The sequence below is a fragment of the Scyliorhinus canicula genome, chromosome 10 (genome assembly GCF_902713615.1).
Source record: "Scyliorhinus canicula chromosome 10, sScyCan1.1, whole genome shotgun sequence".
Classification (NCBI taxonomy): Eukaryota; Metazoa; Chordata; class Chondrichthyes; order Carcharhiniformes; family Scyliorhinidae; genus Scyliorhinus; species Scyliorhinus canicula.
The window spans coordinates 45559238-45575869 of NC_052155.1; the positions used below are offsets into that span (position 1 = coordinate 45559238).

The window sequence follows — 16632 nt, forward strand, 5'->3', positions numbered from 1 at the left end:
ATGTATGGGGGCATGGTACAGTGTGCACTGAAGATAATGACAAAGATTGTTGCTTGCCCTTCAGCATGGACTGAACGTTCACCCAGTAGATGTCTTGCCACCAGAAATGGAGGAGTTGAAGGAGGGCAATATGGAACCTAATGCAGACATACCTCCTGGAGCAGGTGTGCAAGTGCAAGCCGAGGCTCCCGGTGATGCAAAAGCAGATCTAGATCACCTGGTCACTGCTGCTTTTGACAGTGATCTTGTAAAGTTAAGAAAACCTTCCCTCCTCACTTCTCTACCTCTTCCCCGCTCCCCTCCCTCCCCTTCGCCTTTACAAAAAGACAACAGAATTGTTGTGCTTAAGTGAGAAAATATATTTTAGTGCAAGAAATCTGGAAAAGTTGAGGTTCTTATTAAACGAAAGATCACACTGCAGCTGCTAAAGTTAAACGTGAAGTTAAATCAATATTTCTGTTAATAAATGTTTACCATTGAACTTTTCAAATCTCTACAAATATTTTCATCAAACATCAAAACACAACATTTAAACTTGAGACAATTCAAACATATAATATAATTGAGGCAAACAAGTCAGAAAAATAATAATTATAAATACAAATTTTAAAAACTCAGCTACGGGATTTTCCGTCGACGGTATTTTCCGTCGGTGGGATTTTCTGTTGGCGGGATTCTCCGCCCCGTCGGCAGCGACCCACGCCCGCGGGTTTCTTTATGGCGTGAGGTGGCCCACAATAGGAAGCCCCATTATCCGCCTGCAGGAACAGAGAATCCCCCTGCTGGCAGGAGCGCGCCATGCAGGAAAACGGGTCTGGCAGGACAGAGAATCCCGCCCCAGATGTTACAAAATAAATCTCATATCAAGTTGCCGACCAACTGTGGATAACAATTAAAAAAGGGGCATGCATAAGAGGAGGGGTGGTTAAGCTAGAGTTAGAATTGTTAGAGGGAGGAGGACTCTAATTCCTCCTGTGTCACTCCCAGGCCCTTCCCTGTTCGCGGAATCTCTTGCTTCCCTGACCCTGATGACACTGCATCTTGCCCAGCAATAACTAACTCCGAACGGGGCAGCCCCAGGTGTCATCACTTTAATAATCAGTTGCAGATGTTATCTTTCTGACTCAGCAGCTCATTTTTCTGTAAACAAGTGTCCTTTTGCAGTCTCAGCAGCTGATGCAATTGCTGAGAAGTCTGGGAAGCCATTGACCTTAGCAACTCTTTGGAGCTGTTGGGAAACATTTGTTAAGGATTTATCTTGGGTCCTTGCACTGGCCTCAAAACATCCAGCCACTTCCGTTACAGCGAATCATCAATGACGTCTGTACTATTTGCAAATTGAGTTCAGGATGTGCGGGGTCTTCCACTGGCAAGGTCAAAAGGTTCCTCATCTCCTGAAGGCTCTGAGTGCTCTTCCTCCAACACAGCAGTCAAATCTTCGGAAGCCTCCCCCTCCTCATTCACTCTTATCTTGCTGAACGTCACAATCAAAGTCTGAGCTATCAGCCTGTTTGAAAACCTCGTGCTCCTCTGCTGCAGCTTCAGCAGTGCACTACTGCAATCTGTCAAATCTCTCAGAGTGATCTCTGCTGCTGCATGAGAGTCATCTACATTCTGCTCTGCTGTCACCATGCCATCTGTGAAAGTCAAAGAAAACACAATTATTTTTGCACAAAATTATCTGCCATCTTGATGATATGATCAATTAACTTTTCTTCTTAACTTGACTTCAGGCTTTGAGAGACCCAACAACAGCCAAGGACGGTCCTCCTGTGGAGTGAGGTCCTTCAGACAATAATCCACTTCCGGTCAGTGAACACTCCCAACAGCAGAATTCTCCGTCCAGCAATACAGGTATCGCAAATCGCGATCTGGCGGAGAATCGGGCATCAGCCAAAAATAGAGGTTGGCTCCGGGCACACAATGGAGCGCCAACACGGTTCACTTGTGGTACGTAAAAATGGCATCATCGCTGCTAAGGGAGAGAGAGGAGGTAGGAAAAGGTTCAAAAAGGTGCAACAATTGCTTGAGAGCTGTGCCGCTGGCTGAGGCGCATCTGCCAGGGCAGGGGGGAGTAGCGAAGGATGACCAGGAGATGGGCCGTGGGTTTGGGGTGTCCCTTGGGACCAGGGTGTTCGGCGATGGCCCGCCATTGCTGCAGTCCGCAAGGCAGCCATCTGGCTGCGCACTCCGCAGACTGCCACTGTATCCCGGCAATGTACAGAGTGCCACCAGTCGTATGGCCTGGACCGCTCTATTGGGCCCTTCAGTATAGCCTTAGGAGGGTCTCCCACATCGTGGTGGCCTGCTGTGTCCTCCAAAACACCATGCAGCAGAAGGACGGTATACTGGAGGAGGAAGAGGAACGCCAGGCTTTGTCTGAGATTCCCACCAGCTTCACCACAGGGTGTTGGCCCGGGGTTGGCAGTATCAGCAGGCCTGGTCCATGGGATGAAAGATGATGAGTGCCCACAGTGCGATGAGCTCTGGTACTCTGCATCGTTTGGCACAATCTGACTCCTGCCCCGGTGTCACATTCCAGTGTCCACTCGGGTGATCCCTGCATGCATGCTGGCCAGTCCATCATACAGGCACACAGACCTTCAGGGGAGGCGGGGGGAGGGGGAGGGTGAGTGGTGATGGGTCACTCACCGGATAGGCCCTACCACATGGTGCCCCCACAGATCTCTGGCCCAATCCCCTGCCACCTCTAAGGGTGACCCTGGGGAGTACCTCTGACTGAGCAGCTCAGTGGCACAGTGGTTAGCACAGTTACTTCACAGCTCCAGGGTCCAGGTTCAATTCCCCGCTGGGGTCACTGTCTGTGCGGAGTCTGCACATTCTTCCTGTGTCTGCGTGGGTTTCCTCCGGGTGCTCTGGTTTCCTCCCACAGTCCAAAGATGTGCGGGTTAGGTGGATTGGCCATGCTAAATTTTTCTTAGTATCCAAAAACATTAGGTGGGGTTACTGGGATAGGGTGGAGGAGACGGCTTCAGTAGGGTGCTCTTTCCAAGGGCAGGTGCACCGTAAATTCTATGGATTCTATGACCTAGGGGCTTTGGCTCGTGCCATCTTCCAACACCCGCACTCCGCATCACTAGCCTCTCACACTGCCCACTCCTGGCAGGTTCCCAATGGCACCTGGACCTGGGATACCCTTGGACGAGGGCACAGCTGGAATGAGCTATGGGAGCTCTGCCATCCCCTGGCACTGTCAGTCCTGGAGACACGCTCTCATCCCAATCAGAGTCTCAGCCCTCGTGGCCATGGAGCACAGGGACTTCCTTTTAGGATTGTGCCATGTCTCAGGGACTGTGCCATGTAACTCAGTGACCATGTCAGGTACCTCTGTGCCTGGCTCAGGTCAGCCAGCATCTGGCCAATGTATGGAGCCATGCCCCGTTCTGATTGGGCCAGGCTCCGGAGCGCTGCAGCAATGTCCATGCCCTGGTACATGGTTGCCTGTGACATGGCTGCCCTGTCCTGTGCCCCAGACACCACCCGCACACTGTGCCCCAGACCTTAGACGTCCTGACCCATGGCCGTGAGCCTAGCACCCAAGGCTTCCACCGTGGATGTGACCCGAGTGGTATTGGCCTGCGTAGCATGCATTGTCGGCACTGCCTCCTGCTCCTACAGGTGCTGAAAGCTTGCTGTCAACCCCTCCTGTAGTCCCCGACTTTGCGATTGTATCTCCACCATTGATGGGGCCGTCCTTTCCATAAGCCCGAGACCTCTCTGGACTGCAGCTATTTCCTGTGTTCGGGCCACCCTCCAGCTATCTGCCTCTTCGGCGGTTCCTACCTCCACCTGATGAACCACAACCTGTGTGTCATGTGCACCAGAGAGTGTCCCAGGAGCCTCTTCACTAAAATGACCAACCCAGGTGAGAGTCTCTGGGATGGTGGAGGGTGTTGATGACAGCAGTGACAAGCAGTCAGTGTCGCCCCCAGACTGGTACTCCGGGGTGTTGCGGGGTTGCGACTTGGGGCGAGGGACACCAGGCGGTGCCGCCTCTTCAGAAGGTGACCCTGCAAGACACAAGACAAGACACATGTTGAGGTCTCGGGTAGCTGTGGTGTGGGGAGGGGTGGCTAACGTGCCATAGGGACATTGCAATGGATTACAGACTCACTAGTTCGCCCTATGCCATTCTCCGCTTCTCAAATTGCCCACACCTCCACTCCACTGACCAGGTCCATCGCTCTCTGCTCCATGACGGTGAGTAGCTGCAGATCCGGCGGGCCCATCCGATCTTCTTTTGTTCACAGCGGTGGTGGGCCGCCTTCCCGTGTGGGGACAGATTTTGTTTGTTTTGTTTTTGTTTTGTTTGTTTGTGAGAACCCACGGAAGGCGATGGGCCCGGACGGGATCCCTGGTCGTGCACTCAGAGCCTGCGCATACCAGCTGGCAGAGGTATTCACAGACATCTTTAACCTATCCCTACTCCACTCCGAGGTCCCCACCTGCTTCAAGAAGACCACCATCATACCGGTACCAAAGAAGAACCAGGCAACGTGCCTCAATGACTACCGCCCGGTGGCCCTGACGTCAGTTGTAATGAAGTGCTTCGAGAGGCTGATCATGAAGCGCATCACCTCCATACTCCCGGAACGCCTTGACCCACTTCTATTCGCATACCGTCGCAACCGGTCCACATCAGACGCCATTTCCCTGGCCCTACACTCATCCCTAGAGCATCTCGAAAACAAGGACTCCAACATCAGACTCCTATTTATTGACTACATTTCCGCCTTCAACACCATAATCCCAGCCAAGCTCATATCAAAGCTCCAAAACCTAGGACTTGGCTCTCTACTCTGCAACTGGATCCTTGACTTTCTGACCAACAGACCACAGTCAGTAAGAATGAACACCAACACCTCCTCCACAATAGCCCTCAATACCGGTGCCCCGCAAGGCTGCGTACTTAGCCCCCTACTCTACTCCCTGTACACACACGACTGCATGGCAAAACTTGGTTCCAACTCCATCTACAAGTTTGCTGACGATACGACCATAGTGGGCCGGATCTCGAATAACGACGAGTCCGAATACAGGAGGGAGATAGAGAACCTAGCGGAGTGGTGTAACGACAACAATCTCTCCCTCAATTCCAGCAAAACTAAAGAGCTGGTCATCGACTTCAGGAAGCAAAGTACTGTACACACACCTGTCCGCATCAACGGAGCCGAGGTAGAGATGGTGAGCAGTTTCAAATTCCTAGGGGTGCACATCACCAAAAATCTATCCTGGTCCACTCACGTCGACGCTATCACCAAGAAAGCACAACAGCGCCTATACTTCCTCAGGAAACTAAGGAAATTTGGCATGTCCACATTAACCCTTACCAACTTGTACAGATGCACTATAGAGAGCAAACTATCGGGCTGTATCACAGCCTGGTATGGCAACTGCTCGGCCCAGGACCGCAAGGAACTTCAGAGAGTCGTGAATACCGCCCAGTCCATCACACGAACCTGCCTCCCATCCATTGATTCCATCTACACCTCCCGCTGCCGGGGGAAAGCAGGAAGCATAATCAAGGATCCCTCCCACCCAGCTTACTCACTTTTCCAACTTCTTCCATCGGGCAGGAGATTCAGAAGTCTGAGAACACGCACGAACAGACTCAAAAACAGCTTCTTCCCCACTGTCACCAGACTCCTAAATGACCCTCTTATGGACTGACCTCATTAACACTACACCCATGTATGCTTCATCCGATGCCAATGCTTATGTAGTACATTGCATATATTGTGTGCCCTGTTATGTATCCTCATGTATTTTCTTGAATTCTGTTTAATTCCCTTTTCTTCCCATGTACTGAATGATCTGTTGAGCTGCTTGCATAAAAATACTTTTCACTGTACCTCGGTACACGAGACAATAAACAAACAAATCCAAACAAAAAACAAAAAAAAATCCACGTCATCGTTCGTGAAGTCCTCACTTCTCTTTTTCACAACTAAATTTTCAGTTGCCATATTTTAACTTAAAACAAACACTTTTACACACGCCACGAGTAAAGTTACACAATAATATAGTGCAGGTTTTAAAAGAAGTTTCACAAATTTAAAACAAATAACAAAACCTATGTTCACTTCTAAATATTACATCAAAAATCATCAAATATTACATCAAAATCTTCTCTTATAAATATTACATCAAAATCAGGAAAAATAAAATTTAAAATTACACTTTAAAAGAAACAACAAGGATAGCATTAACTGTTTAAAAGAAATAACGAAGAAGGATCAAAATAACTTGAACATATCTTTAACACAGGTGTGAAATCTGTTGCTTGTTGTCTTCAGGTTTACCTGCAGTTTTAAGCCCTGCCCTCAATGTACATTTCCTTCGTTCCCCGTCACAAGGTGACATAACAAAGAACAAAGAAAATTACAGCACAGGAACAGGCCCTTCGGTCCTCCCAGCCTGCGCCGATCCAGATCCTTTATCTAAACCTGTCACCTATTTTCCAAGGATCTACTTCCCTCTGTTCCCCGCCCATTCATATCTCTATCCAGATGCATCTCAAATGATTAAATGATGCTATCGTGCCCGCCTCTACCACCTCAGCTGGCAAAGCGTTCCTTCCTGGCATCCACTACCCTCTGCGTAAAAAACTTTCCACGCACATCTCCATTAAACTTTCCCCCTCTCACCTTGAAATCGTGACCCCTTGTAATTGACACCCCCACTCTTGGAAAAAGCTTGTTGCTATCCACCCTGTCGATACTTCTCATAATTTTGTAGACCTCAATCAGGTTCCCCCTCAACCTCCGTCTTTCCAACAAAAACAATCCTAATCTACTCAACCTTTCTTCATAGCTAGCACCCTCCATACCAGGCAACATCCTGGTAAACCTCCTCTGCACCTCGCTAAAGCATCCACATCCTTCTGGTAATGTGGCGACCAGAACTGCACGCAGTATTCCAAATGTGGCCGAACCAAAGTCCTATACAACTGTAACATGGCCTGCCGACTCTTGTACTCAATACCCCGTCCAATGAAGGCAAGCATGCTGTATGCCTTCTTGACCACTCTATCAACCTGCGTTGCTACCTTCAGAGTACAGTGGACCTGAACTCCCAGATCTCTCTGTACATCAATTTTCCCCAGGACCCTTCCATTGACCGTATAGTCCGCTCTTGAATTGGATCTTCCAAAATGCATCATCTCGCATTTGCCTGGATTGAACTCCATCTGCCATTTCTCTGCCCAACTCTCCAATCTATCTATATTTTGCTGTCTTCTCTGACAGTCCCCTCGCCATCTGCCACTCCACCAATCTTAGTAACATCTGCAAACTTGGCAATCAGACCACCTATACCTTGTCCAGATAATTTATGTATATCACAAACAACAGTGGTCCCTGGCTACATTCAAACTTCGCCTCGCTCTGGCCTGTTTTGGGTGTCCCGACGCAGGCCTGAGGCTGCTGTTAGAGTCGAACTGTTTGTTGGGATTTTTCTAGCTCAGTATCGGCGAGCCATGGCTTCCTGTCAATACATGGAAGCTTTGGGTCTACATGTTCTGAGGTCAGCTTGGCATGTCTTTTTCTGAGTTGGATTCTAAGGCTAGATAATAATAGGAGTGGAGCTTGGGTGGATGTTTAGTATTCGGAAACCTGGAAGTATGTGTTTCCTGGAGGTCAACTGAATTGAATAGGATTTGATACGAGCTGGACAGGGGAGTTGTGCTGGGGCTGGATACTAAAGGTCAGACATTGAAGAGAGGTCTGTTGGACATCAGGACCTAAACTTGCGGGATCCCCTGAAGGCAGGAAAGGAGGTGGTGGGTGTGGCCGCTGAGGGGGTGAGGGTGTAGTGCCGTACGGCATGTCAATTTCAGGGCATTGGTCCAGTGCCGACCTTAATCACAAGACAGGAAGAAGGGTGGGATGGGACAGGGATCCTGCTTTCCAACTGCTTTAATAACACAAGAACTAAGTAAACAAGATCAAATTAACTAAGGGAATCCTGCATTCCATTCGATTGAAGCCAATTAAATTAGTTACAAAGCTCATGTACAGCTTGTTGAAGATGAAGGGGAAATATTTAGAGGGTGTGCAGATTTCAGAAGCTTCCTTTGAGATTCTCTTTACCTCAATGCAATATCCCTTTGAGAGGCTACATTTTAATTGATCCCTTAATTTGTTGATTTAGCTGATTTGGTTAACCAAAGCGTGCAGACCCGAATGTCTCCAAGCTATACAATTGTCAGTTTGGACCAGCTGTGAGAAGACATATACACAGCGAGGATTCAGTCATGTCTGGCCCACAGCATCATCCCATAAGGGGGTCAGTTGGACAAGGTAGGAGAGGCCTGGGCATTTTGTAATTTTTGACACTGCACAGATGGTAGGGAAAGTGGACACTCAATGCCACATAATGCAATGGGGGAAAATAAGCAGGGAGCAATGTTGCCAAGGATAATTGGGCAACGTCTACCCAGAAGGTAAGTTTCAGTTGGCAATGGGCACACGGCTGCCTGATTTTGGGCCTTGTAGTGATCTCTGTATATGTATATACAAGAAGGGTTGATGTGTAGTCAGTACAGTCAGATGATCACTAAAAGGGAGTATAAATACAAGCTCAATCTGTTTTCCCGCTCTCTTCGGGTGTGTTGTGGCTAGAGAACAGAAGTATAGTTATAGAATCAGAGAATTTGCAGTGCTGAAGGAGGCCATTCAGCCCATCTAGCCTGCACCAGCCCTTGGAAAGAGCACCCTACCAAAGCCCACACTTCCACCCGATCCCCATAACTCAACGTAACCTTTTTGGACACTAAGGGCAATTTAGCATGGCCAATCCACTTAACCCGCACATCTTTGGATTGTGAGAGGAAACCGGAGCATCCGGAGGAAACCCACGCAAACACGGGGAGAACATGCAGACACCGCACAGACATTGACCCAAGCCGGGAATCGAAACTGGGACCCTGAAGCCATGAAGCAACTGTGCTAACCACTGTGCTACCGTGCTGTCCTGTTAACTCAGAATGCAAAGTATAATATTCATAGTTAATATAATTCTATCTTGTTTAATTTGACTACTCATAAAAGTATTGAAGAATCAAACTCACAAGTTAATTGATTAGTTACTCAATAAATTATTTATTATCACTGGGCGATTTTGAGTATTCATCGTCATCAAAGTTAAGTTCAACTCCGCATAAACAAATGAGGAACATATATTACTCCAAGTAATATAACATGGTACCAGAATAAAAGCTTTAAGAAAGATTACTAGTAAGATTAGGCAAGAAAAAGAGAAAAATCCAGTACCGACTATTCAACTGTGGAAGATTTTGCTGCAATCGGATCTTCGACAACCAATCGATTCGATGGACCACGTTCAATCTCCACGGCAGTTGAAAACTACTGGGAATTTAAATTTAAACTGGAAACTCTTTTAGCCACAGTTCCAACTTTATTTGGAAGCACATGGGCCGGGATTATCCCCTACCCGATGGGGCGGGGGGGTCCCGGCGTACCGGAGTGGCAAGAACCACTCCAGCGTCGGGCCTCCCCAAAGGTGCGGAATTCTCTGCACCTTTAGGGGCTAGGCCCGTGCCGGAGTGGTTGGCGTCCCGCCGACCGGCGCGAACGGCCTTTGCCGCCCAGCCGACTGGCGCCACGGCTGGACGAAAGGCCTTCACCGGCCAGCCTGAGCCCGCGCATGCACCTGAGCGTCAGCGGCCGCTGACGTCACCCCGGCGCATGCGCGGTGGAGGGGGTCTCTTCCGCCTCCGCCATGGTGGAGGCCGTGGTGGCGGCGGAAGAAAAAGAGTGCCCCCATGGCACAGGCCCGCCCGCCGATCGGTGGGCCCCGATCGCGGGCCAGGCCACCGTGCGGGTACCCCCCAGGGTCAGATTGCCCCACACCCCCCTCAGGACCCCGGGGTCCGCTCGCGCCGCCTGCTCCCGCCGGCATCAGAGGTGCTCTGATTACCGCCGGCGGGAACGGCCTGTCAGCGATGGGACTTTGGCCCATTGTGGGCCGGAGAATCGCCGCGGGGGGCCCACCGACCGGCGCAGTGCGATTCCCGTCCCCGCCGATTCCCGGGTGGCGGAGAATTCCGGCCATGGCGGGGGAGGGTTTTACGCTGGCCCCGGGTGATTCTCCGATCCTGCGGGGGGTTGGACAATTCCGCCCATGATCTAAATACTGCCTCTGAAGCCAGAAGAATAGCACAGCTACTGTCAATGGCAGGTCAGCAAGCTGTAGCGATATATAACTCATTTATATTCTCAGAATGTGAAGGTAAAAGCTAATTTATTGTGATAATCACGAAGTTTGATGACCACTGCATGATCCAGACTAATGAAATCCTGGAGCGTTTCAGATTTCATAAAAGTTTGCAAAAAACACGATCACAAGGTTCGTCACCGACTTAAAACTGCACAAATATGTAATTTTGCTGATTTGCATGATTCACTAATAAGGGATCAGATTGTTTATGGACTTTATGATGAAAGCTTGAGAGAAGCATTATTGAGACAAAACGATGCAACGCTCAAAATCACTATCAAAAAATGTATTTTGCATGAGCAAAGCAGAAATCAATATTTGGAGTTTTATCACTGAGAAAAAGGCACGGAAGACCACCACGAGGTTGAGAGTGTTAAAGTGGTGTCGCAGGCAGCAAAGAAGCACATTCGGGATGGCAGCCATCTTGCGCGCGCACTCTCTAGCTCGGGACATGCGCAGTTGGAACAAAAATGCGGGGCTCAAGAGAAGAAATCTACTCATGTGCAAACGTGCATCATGCGTCAGAGAGATAATGTCATGACGTGCTACCGATGTGTTAACGCCTATTTAAAGGGGAAATGCCCTGCACAAAGAAAGAGTTGTTTAAAGTGCTCCAAACTTAACCACTTTGCTTCCCAATGCAAGTCAACAGTGATATATCAGACTCCAACAGAGAAACAACAACATATCAATATTCACAGCATTGATAAGATGGAGAATCATAAATCTAAGGAAGATTTTTCATCATCATCAAAGGTAAGTTTAACTCGGCATAAACAAATGAGTAACATGTATTGCTCCAAATAATGTAACAGGCCTTGTTGGATTAAGGGGCAAAACCTTCCACAGTTAAACATTAGCATCAGGAATGCCCAGGAGAGGGAAGAAGGGCAGGAAGACAAGAGAGGCCAAACCCTCAGCACGGGATCTACCTAGTGATGGCCAAGAAGCAGTGTCACATGACAATGTGACTCTCCTGGTAGACATGTACATACATGTGTGCTCTCATGACTGAAGAGCTCACACCTCAAAGAATTGTCACTATGCCCTGTCAGTAAAGTCACTGTGATAAGAACATAAGAACTAGGAGCAGGAGTAGGCCATCTGGCCCCTCGAGCCTGCTCCGCCATTCAATGAGATCATGGCTGATCTTTTGTGGACTCAGCTCCTTTTTCCGGCCCGAACAGCCATAACCCTTAATCCCTTTATTCTTCAAAAAACTATCTATCTTTACCTTAAAAACATGTAATGAAGGAGCCTCAACTGCTTCACTGGGCAAGGAATTCCATAGATTCACAACCCTTTGGGTGAAGAAGTTCCTCCTAAACTCAGTCCTAAATCTACTTCCCCTTATTTTGAGGCCATGTCCCCTAGTTCTGCTATCACCCGCCAGTTGAAACAACCTGCCCGCATCTATCCTATCTATTCCCTTCATAATTTTAAATGTTTCTATAAGAACCCTCCTCATCCTTCTAAATTCCAATGAGTATAGTCCCAGTCTACTCAACCTCTCCTCGTAATCCAACCCCTTCAGCTTTGGGATTAACCTAGTGAATCTCCTCTGCACACCCTCCAGCGTCAGTACGTCCTTTCTCAAGTAAGGAGACCAAAACTGAACACAATACTCCAGGTGTGGCCTCACTAACACCTTATACAATTGCAACATAACCTCCCTAGTCTTAAACTCCATCCCTCTAGCAATGAAGGACAAAATTCCATTTGCCTTCTTAATCACCTGTTGCACTTGTAAACCAACCTTCTGTGACTCATGCACTAGCACACCCATGTCTCTCTGAACAGCGGCATGCTTTAATATTTTATCGTTTAAATAATAATCCCGTTTGCTGTTATTCCTACCAAAATGGATTACCTCACATTTGTCAACATTGTATTCCATCTGCCAGACCCTAGCCCATTCACTTAACCTATCCAAATCCCTCTGCAGACTTCCAGTATCCTCTGCACTTTTCGCTTTACCACTCATTTTAGTGTTATCTGCAAACTTGGACACATTGCCCTTGGTCCCCAACTCCAAATCATCTATGTAAATTGTGAACAATTGTGGGCCCAACACGGATCCCTGAGGGACACCACTAGCTACTGATTGCCAACCAGAGAAACACCCATTAATCCCAACTCTTTGCTTTCTATTAATTAACCAATCCTCTATCCATGCTACTACTTTACACTTAATGCCATGCATCTTTATCTTATGCAGCAACCTTTTGTGTGGCACCTTGTCAAAGGTTTTCTGGAAATCCAGATATACCACATCCATCGGCTCCCCGTTATCTACTGCACTGGTAATGTCCTCAAAAAAGTCCACTAAATTAGTTAGGCATGACCTGCCCTTTACGAACCCATGCTGCGCCTGCCCAATGGGACAATTTCTATCCAGATGCCTCGCAATTTCTTCCTTGATGATAGATTCCAGCATCTTCCCTACTACCGAAGTTAAGCTCACTGGCCTATAATTTCCTGCTTTCTGCCTACCTCCTTTTTTAAACAGTGGCGTCACGTTTGCTAATTTCCAATCCACCGGGACCACCCCAGAGTCTAGTGAATTTCGGTAAATTATCACTAGTGCATCTGCAATTTCCCTAGCCATCTCTTTTAGCACTCTGGGATGCATTCCATCAGGGCCAGGAGACTTGTCTACCTTTAGCCCCATTAGCTTGCCCATCACTACCTCCTTAGTGATAACAATCCTCTCAAGGTCCTCACCTGTCATAGCCTCATTTCTATCAGTCGCTGGCATATTATTTGTGTCTTCCACTGTGAAGACCGACCCAAAAAACCTGTTCAGTTCCTCAGCTATTTCTTCATTTCCCATTATTAAAACTCCCTTCTCATCCTCTAAAGGACCAATATTTACCTTAGCCACTCTTTTTTGTTTTATATATTTGTAAAAACATTTACTGTCTGTTTTTATATTCTGAGCAAGTTTACTCTCATGCTCTACCTTACTCTTCTTTATAGCTTTTTTAGTAGCTTTCTGTTGCCCCCTAAAGATTTCCCAGTCCTCTGATCTCCCAGCAATCTTTGCCACTCTATATGTTTTTTCCTTCAATTTGATACTCTCCCTTATTTCCTTAGATATCCACGGTCGATTTTCCCTCTTTCTACCGTCCTTCCTTTTTGTTGGTATAAACCTTTGCTGAGCACTGTGAAAAATCGCTTGGAAGGCTCTCCACTGTTCCTTAACTGTTCCACCATAAAGTCTTAGCTCCCAGTCTACCTTAGCTAGTTCTTCTCTCATCCCCTTGTACTCTCCTTTGTTTAAACACAAAACACTAGTATTTGATTTTACTTTCTCACCCTCCATCTGTAATTTAAATTCCACCACATTGTGATCGCTCCTTCCGAGAGGATCCCTAACTATGAGATCATGAATCAATCCTGCCTCATTACACAGGACAAGATCTAGGACCGCTTGTTCCCTCGTAGGTTCCATTACATACTGTTCTAGGAAACTATCGCGGATACATTCTATAAACTCCTCCTCAAGGTTGCCTTGACCGACCTGGTTAAACCAATTGACATGTAGATTAAAATCCCCCATGATAACTGCTGTACCATTTCTACATGCATCAGTTATTTCTTTGTTTATTGCCTGCCCCACCATAACGTTGCTATTTGGTGGCCGATAGACTACTCCTATCAGTGACTTTTTCGCCTTACTATTCCTGATTTCCACCCAAATGGATTCAACCTTATCCTCCATAGCACCGATGTCATCCCTTACTATTGCCCGGATGTCATCCTTAAATAACAGAGCAACACCATCTCCCTTACCATCCACTCTGTCCTTCCGAATAGTTTGATACCCTCGGATATTTAACTCCCAGTCGTGACCATCCTTTAACCATGTTTCAGTAATGGCCACTAAATCATAGTAATTTACAATGATTTGTGCCATCAACTCATTTACTTTATTCCGAATACTACGAGCATTCAGGTAAAGTACACTTATGTTGGTTTTTTTACCTCTGTTTTGAATCTTAACATCTCCAGTTTTATTCCTTTTGTTATTACTGGGCCTATTCACTGAGCTCCAGGGCCGGCCCAAGGCACCTGCAACTCGGGCAGTCGCCCGGGGCGCCATGTGCTAGGGGGCGCCAGAGACTCGGGTCCCACGCATGCGCAGTTGAGCCGGTGCCAACCAGCGCATGCGCGGTGGCCGCCCTCCCCCAGGGCTGCCCCCTCCGTCCGCCCTCGGCCCCGCCCCCGCGCCTCGGGGCCGCCCCCCCCCGCCTCGGGCCCGCCCCCCTCCGCCTCGGCCCCCCGCCTCGGGCTCGGCCCCTCCCCGCCTCGGGCTCGCCCTCCCCCCCGCCTCGGGCTCGGCCCCCCCCGCCCCCCGGCCCGCCCCCGCCCCCCCCCCCCCGGCCCCCGCCCCCCCCCCCCCAAGGGCGCCGAAGTTCAGCTTGCCCGGGGCGCCAGCAACCCTAGGGCCGGCGCTGCTGAGCTCCCCTCAGTCACTGTACCTTGTACTGTCGCCCTTTTAGATTTTTGACTATGTCTTCTCTGCCTTGCACTTTTCCCCTTACTTCATTTTGCTTCTGTCCCTGTTTTACTACCTTCCAACTTCCTGCATCGGTTCCAATTCCCCAGCCACATTAGTTTAAACCCTCCCCAACAGCTCTAGAAAACACCCCCCCTAGGACATCGGTTCCAGTCCTGCCCAGGTGCAGACCGTCCGGTTTGTACTGGTCCCACCTCCCCCAGAACCGGTCCCAATGCCCCAGGAATTTGAATCCCTCCCTCTTGCACCATCTCTCGAGCCACGCATTCATCCTATCTATCCTGACATTCCTCCTGGAAAAGCGCTAGCTTACTGTGTGCGCTGTCTGTCTGTCTTTTATACAGACCTCAGCTAACCGATGACTCAAAACATACCTTAACTTCAAAGAGAAGAATACAATGTGCCCCTAAACAGGCCTCAGGTGATTGACAGATAACTGCCTCTCAGCAATTAGGGTGGGGGCAGCTTCAATCAATCAGACACTAAGCTACACACTGCACTTTTAACTGAAAAACAGCAGAATTAGATTTTCCACTTACCTTTGCTGATTTACCTCACTGCACCAAATTACCAAGTTGCAAAAATGATCTTCCACTTTTTCACATCTGATTTCTTCCAAGATTCAGCCACAGAGCTCATAGGCATCTCAAAAACAGCTGCAGCCCATTTTGCTGGTCACCGATGCCCAGTTTGCTAGAGCTTGACCAAACATTAGTTTAAAGACTAACGTGACCTTCTTGGTACAGAGGGCATTGGGTTTCACCTCCATCTCTGGATTCTCCCAGGTGCAAGACATCTTCGATTGTACCCACATGACCAACAAGGCGTCCGGTAACTGGCCAGTGAGATTCCCCAAAGGAATGACTTCAACTCTCTCTAAGTTTAACTGGTCTGCGACCAAAACACAAACTCCCTCCAAGAACTGCCTGGACTAATTGGACGGTATCCCCCAATACTGCCCCCAAAGAGTCTCAGGCATCTTCTTAGTCTGTGGCTTTCTCTATAACATGGCCCTCCAGAGAGGATGTGGACCTTGAAGATGCTGAGTCCTTTGAAGCATACAGGAGTTGAGAAAGAAGAGAGGAGGCATTGGGAGATGACTATGAACAAGGAGATACTGCTGCTTCACTGCCTCCAGGAAAAGAGCCTCACTCCTCGCCCTCACTGCCTCCAGCATTAGATCCAGTTTGTTTTGAAGGGATGACCTGTTTGGAGTGCCATGCCCCTGGCTCCTGGTGACATCAGGCTTCTCTCTGGCAAAGTGAAAGTCTTCTTCACCAGGTCTCTCCCTCAGAACGAGCAGCGGCCTCAGTGATGGCTGCTTTAGGAAGTCTAATTAAGTTCACACTGACTCTGACCCACCTCCATTCCCATCCTCAATGGCTTTAATTGGACAGGAAGCCTGTCCCCACGCCAATTAAGAGCTTCCCCACGTAGAAATCTGAATTTAACCAGTTCCCCACCTAAGATATGTTTATGGCTCAAAAACAGGCCTAGCAATGATTACCCACCTCTACAGTGAAAATTGATTTCCAGAATTCTGATCACAGACTGGGAAGTAAGGGTGGCAATGGTTTAAAGGTTAGATTGGGAGTCGAGGGTAGTGTTTTTCAAACATTTTTTCCCGGGACCCACTTTTGTCAACGGGCCAACCTTCGGGACCCACACCAGCCGACCTTCACGACCCACTTCGGCCAACCATCACAAACCATGCCAGCCGTCTTTTGCAACACACGTCACGTTTGCTTCTCTATAATGTGAAAGGGGAAGCCGGCTTGGCTCTTATGATCTCAGTTGAATCAGGTTTACTGGAGGATAGAGCAATGTACAGTTCAGGTGCAGATTTTAGC

The 16632-nt window shown here is 48.4% G+C and overlaps 1 long non-coding RNA gene across 1 annotated transcript in view; it reads right to left on the minus strand.

Moving 5' to 3' along the window:
- Positions 1-858: 858 nt before the first annotated feature.
- Positions 859-16632, minus strand: part of LOC119972923 — a 31048-nt gene continuing 15274 nt past the window's right edge. Inside the window, exon 3 of the long non-coding RNA XR_005462173.1 lies at positions 859-1637. This is a non-coding gene — a long non-coding RNA (uncharacterized LOC119972923). The remainder of the gene's footprint in view (positions 1638-16632) is intronic.